This window comes from Macrobrachium rosenbergii, chromosome 41 (genome assembly GCF_040412425.1).
Source record: "Macrobrachium rosenbergii isolate ZJJX-2024 chromosome 41, ASM4041242v1, whole genome shotgun sequence".
NCBI lineage: Eukaryota > Metazoa > Arthropoda > Malacostraca > Decapoda > Palaemonidae > Macrobrachium > Macrobrachium rosenbergii.
In genome coordinates this window covers 80,921,922-80,929,349 of record NC_089781.1, presented here as the reverse complement: position 1 = coordinate 80,929,349, position 7,428 = coordinate 80,921,922, and positions in this window count along the sequence as shown.

Below are 7,428 nucleotides of genomic sequence, written 5' to 3'. Positions count from 1 at the left end.
CCTCATAATCCCTGACTCCAAGTCATATAAGGGCCTCACCGAAGGAACAAGTGTGAGAGACATTGCTGGACGCTAGCGAGACACATCTCCCCTTTCCATTCCCGTCTCCTTCAGAGAGCTATGCCCTACGACGTGGTCCCACCTTGTAGGGACCTTTAGTATTCTTACCAGGGAAGCTCGTAGCCCTTCCTCCACGGCTATTACCCTCGCTGAAGCCACCTCTTCTACAAGGTAAGGTGATATGTTGCAAGGGCTCTTCCAGTCAGTCACACTTTTAATTCTCGTACTAAACTTCTTATTTCCATTTCTAAGTGCCAGTACTTCCATATCAACCTTGCCTTGTTAGGGCAATGTTACATAAATGCCTGTGTTTAAACAATTACATAAAATCGTTTGTACTAGGCTTCTTTGGCACCCTCTGTGCTCACCTTGTCCTATGCATATTTTACTGCATTCTTACTGGCTTTTAATTTGTGAATCTCTCCGTTTAAAAAGGGTTTCTTAGCTATGGAAATCTCTCTTGACTTTGCCTTGTATCAGCATCGTCACACCGACGGATGTACCTTCAAGTTTTCCCAGTTATATTTAACCTCTCAGGCCTTGCCTGCCTGATTAGTCCATTTCATCTTCTGATAGTTAATTTCATGTAAATAAACGCAATTTTAAACTTACCCTAAAGTGTTTACTTACAAATACCTTGTGAACAGAACCCTCAGCTCAGATAAATTCCCCCTTTTTCCTAGTTTTTTATGATTTCCTTAATCAACAGCAGTCAGATTTTATACAAAAATAGAGGTAAGTAACGAAATCATTCATTTAGAGTCTATAACTGGCTCATGATAAGCATTTCATGCCAGGTTAAATCAAAATATATATATATGTATATATATATATATATATATATATATATATATATATATATATATATATATATATATAAATTTCTGACTCAAGTCGGGATCGAACCCAGGTCTCTCAGGTGGAAAGCAAGGGGCGTTAACCACTGGGCCATACAAGTCTAAAAGAAGTTGGAACCTGAGAGCAACTGCACCCAAGGAATTACCTGGGCAAGCTAACTGCTTGCATACCAGCAGTTTTCTCCAACTTCCCGACTCAGCAATGACCCAATAGACAACATTTCATCAAAGAATTATCCTTCTGAGTGAATAAGATAGAAATCATCACCACACAATCACGTGTGGAACAGAAATAAATTTCTGACTCAAGTCGGGATCGAACCCAGGTCTCTCAGGTGGAAAGCAAGGGCGTTAACCACTGGGCCATACAAGTCTAAAAGAAGTTGGAACCTGAGAGCAACTGCACCCAAGGAATTACCTGGGCAAGCTAACTGCTTGCATACCAGCGAGTTTTCCCCAACTTCCCGACTCAGCAATGACCCAATAGACAACATTTCATTCGAATTATCCCTTCTGAGTGAATAAGATAGAAATCATCACCACACAATCACGTGTGGAACAGAAATAAATTTCTGACTCAAGTCGGGATCGAACCCAGGTCTCTCAGGTGGAAAGCAAGGGCGTTAACCACTGGGCCATACAAGTCTAAAAGAAGTTGGAACCTGAGAGCAACTGCACCCAAGGAATTACCTGGGCAAGCTAACTGCTTGCATACCAGCGTGAAGTTTTCCCCAACTTCCCCGACTCAGCAATGACCCAATAGACAACATTTCATTCAATTATCCCTTCTGGAGTGAATAAGATAGAAATCATCACCACACAATCACGTAGGAACAGAAATAAATTTCTGACTCAAGTCGGGATCGAACCCAGGTCTCTCAGGTGGAAAGCAGGCGTTAACCACTGGGCCATACAAGTCTAAAAAAGTTGGAACCTGAGAGCAACTGCACCTCAAGGAATTACCTGGGCAAGCTAACTGCTTGCATACCAGCGAAGTTTTTCCACACGTGATTGTGTGGTGATGATTTCATCTTATTCACTCAGAAGGGATAATTCAATGAAATGTTGTCTATTGGGTCATTGCTGAGTCGGGAAGTTGGGGAAAACTCGCTGGTATGCAAGCAGTTAGCTTGCTCCAGGTAATTCCCAGGTGCAGTTGCTCTCAGGTTTCAACTTCTTTAGACTTGCATGGCCCAGTGGTTAACGCCTCTGCTTTCCACCTGAGAGACCTGGGTTCGATCCCCGACTTGAGTCAGAAATTTATTTCTGTTCCACACGTGATTGTGTGGTGATGATTTCATCTTATTCACTCAGAAGGGATAATTTCAATGAAATGTTGTCTATTGGGTCATTGCTGAGTCGGAAGTTGGGGAAAACTGGCTGGTATGCAAGCAGTTAAGCTTGCCCAGGTAATTCATGGGTGCAGTTGCTCTCAGGTTCCAACTTCTTTTAGACTTGCATGGCCCAGTGGTTAACGCCCTTGCTTTCCACCTGAGAGACCTGGGTTCGATCCCACTTGAGTCAGAAATTTATTTCTGTTCCACACGTTGATTGTGTGGTGATGATTTTGATCTTATTCACTCAGAAGGGATAATTCCGAATGAAATGTTGTCTATTGGGTCATTGCTGAGTCGGGAAGTTGGGGAAAACTTTCTGGGTATGCAAGCAGTTAGCTTGCCCAGGTAATTCCTGGGTGCGGCTGCTCAGGTTTCAACTTTTTAGACTTGTATGGCCCAGTGGTTAACGCTCTTGCTTTCCACCTGAGAGACCTGGTTCGATCCCTACTTGAGTCAGAAATTTATTTCTGTTCCACACGTGATTGTGTGGTGATGATTTCTATCTTATTCACTCAGAAGGGATAATTCGAATGAAATGTTGTCTATTGGGTCATTGCTGAGTCGGGAAGTTGGGGAAAACTCGCTGGTATGCAAGCAGTTAGCTTGCCCAGGTAATTCCTTGGGTGCAGTTGCTCTCAGGTTTCAACTTCTTTTAGACTTGTATGGCCCAGCGGTTAACGCCCTTGCTTTCCACCTGAGAGACCTGGGTTCGATCCCGACTTGAGTCAGAAATTTATTTCTGTTCCACACGTGATTGTGTGGTGATGATTTCTATCTTATTCACTCAGAAGGATAATTCGAATGAAATGTTGTCTATTGGGTCATTGCTGAGTCGGGAAGTTGGGGAAAACTCGGCTGGTATGCAAGCAGTTAGCTTGCCCAGGTAATTCCTTGGGTGCAGTTGCTCTCAGGTTCCAACTTCTTTTTAGACTTGTATGACCCAGTGGTTAACGCCCTTGCTTTCCACCTGAGAGACCTGGGTTCGATCCCGACTTGAGTCAGAAATTTATTTCTGTTCCACACGTGATTGTGTGGTGATGATTTCTATATATATATATATATATATATATATATATATATATATATATATATATATATATATATATATATATATATACAGAATGACTGTCATATGTGCATACTTGCGTAAACGCATTCAGCACCTGCATACTTATGTACTGCTAAGAATATCCCAGGGATACCTACTTGATTCTGGGCGGCAACAGATGAACGCAGTGAGTTCCTTATATTTATTACACATCTGACTCAATATTAGGACAATTCATAGACAAACAAGGGAAAATCTGTGGCTTAGGGCCTTCTTCATGTGAGGGAAAATTATATTTACATAACAAACACAGATCAGAAGAATGACGAAATACTGGGCAGGTAATAATAAGGGCCTGCTAAATTAATGAATCCTACAGAATAAATATTCTATGCCGATAATGTCTTCATAACAGGAAACATCACAGTGGGGGTAGAAGGGGGTCTGCACATGGATAGAGCCGAGTGGTTCCACAGTCGAGGTCTATCTGCAATATATATGCAAGACGGGTACTTGCAAGAATAGTAAGAGGCTCAAAGGGGTCTGAGGGATGCACAGATGGTGCCAAATAACTCAGTTCACCACTAAATGCATAATTACTTTAACAATGAATGCACCAACACAAATTACTGAAGGTGATCGCACAATGGAAAAATAAAGGAAAAATCAGACAGAGAAATAACAGGAATCGTGACTAAGAAACCTTATTCCGGTACATTACCTTCTTCAAGCTGACAGCATCCTCGTTTCATAGGGCGCTGGCGATGGAGGAGGGAATTAAAATGACACTACAAAGGTATACTGGTTTGAAGCTGGGAGTCGAACATGTGGAAGGTTCAAGGGTCAAGCAAGGTTAAGGACATCTGTCCTTGGAGGCGTTCGGAGCGCTTCTCTCTCTCTCGATTTCTTTGCATTGTCTATAAATAACCTTAGGGGATTATGCATCGCGTCCAACATAGGTGGCGCAAAGGTCAATCTTTGCCACGTTTTCTATATAGGCCACATGGCATCAGTTAACCATCGTGGAGATTTTAGGATGAAATCTTTTTGGCCCCTCCCTTGCCCGTTGTCTGGTGACGCCGAGGAAGGCATCTTTGAAGGTCATCTGGAACAAGGTCTTAGGCAGTCATTCTGAACAGAGAGAGGGGTTAGGCGTAACCATTTTGGGGAATGAAGGAGAGTTTATGAAGGGGCGAGTGAAAAAAAAGTATATCTTAGTTTAACCAGACCACCAAGCTGATTAACAGCTCTCCTAGGGCACGCCCAAAGGATTAGATTTAATTTACGTGGCTAAGAACCAACTGGTTACCTAGCAACGGGACCTACAGCTTATTGTGGAATCCGAACCACATTATGATGAGAAATTAATTTCTATCACCAGAAATAAATTCCTCTAATTCTTCATTGGCCGGTTGGAGAGTCGAACGCTGGGCCAACAGCGTGCTAGGCGAGAGCTCTACCCACCCCTCCATTGAAGAACTGAGGAAACCCACAGTTCTAGTAATTAAAACAATTGACATTAATTTTATTTCTTTCTCTGCTATGTTACAGATGTAAAAACAGACACAGGTGGCTTGGGAGGTTCCATTCGTTGTAATTCCATATATATTGTAATATATATATATATATATATATATATATATATATATAATACATATGTATAGATATATCTATATAATATATATATATATATATATATATATATATATATATATATATATATATATATATATATATATATATATACATATACAAAGTACGTATGCGAGTGCTGAATGCGTGTACACAGGCATGCACATACGACAGCCATTCAATAATTCTCTCGCATCCAAGAACGCCGTTCGGTGAAATCTGAATTACAGTAAAAGCGACCTCATAAACACGGCAACATAAATGATGGGGAAAGGAAAGTATATAATACTTGAAGTTCATGCACTCACAAGCATAAATCCGCTTGAAGAATGATCAAACTCTCTGGAATCCCGCAGTTCTGGATGGTCGATTTCGACTAAGTAAAAAAGAAAAAAATATAATAAAAAAAAGTAGAAACTCGTGGATAAGATTACTGAAATAATATGGTGAAATACGAGATTCTTATGTTCATATTTTTAACATTTTTATTATGGTAACGGTAAGGGGAAAGTTCTCAGCAGGGTAATTCACAGGCATCGCTGAATGTGAAAATATAAGAATTCTTATATATATATACACACACACATATATATATATATATATATATATATATATATATATATATATATATATATATCAAGAATAATTCATTTATCATTACGATTACAATTATTTACAATAATCGACTGTGAAAAGAAAGTTAATTTTCCATTGTATTCAAAATATAACAGGTTATAACGATATATATATATATATATATATATATATATATATATATATATATATATATATATATATATATATATGTATATATATATATATATATATATATATATATATATATATATATATATAATATATAATGTTTGTGTGTGTGGGGTGTAAAATATATATACACTATATACTATATATGAACTGATTCATATAGAAATTCATGTTTGAGACGTAACAGAAAATCTGCTAGTTGTTTGTACGTCTTTGTGATCAGAGAGTAACGAACAATACTGCTGATTAGTTGGACGCCTTACGATCGTTGGGGTTTGGCGTGGGCAATTCAAATGAGTGCCATACGTCGAAGACCCTCACTGGTTCCTTTCGATTATAAGAGACCAATCAGCTGAGGTCTATGACCTAAGCAAGTTCAGTTTGAAAAGTTAAAGAACAGTAAGGGTTTAGTGGTCGACGGGGTTGGGGAGCATCCCTAAGACAGTGATGGGCGCGAGTCACCTCAGAACACCTTCCGACTGTAATTGCATAATTAAGTAGCGTAATATTAGCAACAGGGTCCTGTGTAACTATTAAGGAAAATACACGTGTTAGTTGTATCTTACGCGTTTCATTTGTACTGGTAGAACCTATATATGACCGAGAACCAGGTCATATATAGTATATATACGTCTACTTATATATGTGTGTGAGATAGTGTGTGCTTGAGCGCGTGCGCATGCAAAAAATAAGCACACATTCGTACCAAACATATAACTAAAAAATCCACAGTGAAGTATGAGGTATCTTCGACTGTCTTGAACACTGCTAGTCTTCTCTTGCTACGGCTAATTAGCATCTTCAGTCTAAAATATGGCTAAAGTCTACATATAAAGTGACCTTGTAAGACAGTAAATGCACATGCAATCACGAGTAATTTCTATGTGAATTTCAGTCCTACTTTAGCTTGATAAAGCAGGTAAGCACCACACCATGTCAAAGTTAAGTTTTACCAAAATTGTTGACGTCTTTATGAAAGACACACGCACACACGTGTTAGAGAGAGAGAGAGAGAGAGAGAGAGAGAGAGAGAGAGATGCTTTCGGACCAAAAATTATGCTGTGAAGTTGTATAAAAAAAATCGAATTTCTACAAAGTGATTTGAGAGATGAACACTTATACAAGAGGAAACCAGTGTTATTATTTTCTGCATAATAATAATAATAATAAATAATAATAATAATAATAATAATAATAATAATAGCTGGAAGTTTTACGGTGCTCCTGAATGTAAGAATATAAAATCAAAAAGAATCAGAATACGCAGAGTGAGTCAGTTGTCACGCTGTCTTACTTCCCTCTTGTGAATACCGTAAAAATTGTCATGAATGGTAGAAACCAGTCCTTAGGGTCTCAAAGGCGATTACGTCATCGCAACGCTTAAAAGATGTCAGAGCGTTGAAGGGGTGCTTACAAAATCTCAATTCCCATCAATCAAGACTTCCCAGAGACCATTCCTGTTAGGCTGAGGAGTGATTTCTCAAAACGGTACAATTAACTTTGTAAGGACAGGTTGCTAAAGCTCCTTCTAAACAGCTAGGTACGTGTCTAAGGGGTGTTTTGCAGGGTTGCTAAGATGCCTTTACATAGACCTATCATGCTGTAGGTCTACGTAAAGAACGCCTTCGAAACATCAACGTGTTTAGGAACTTATGTACGTCTGGTTAATCTATAACCCGTAATATCATTATTCCATTTTGTGGGGCAGTAATTTCTTTTGTGATGCCAT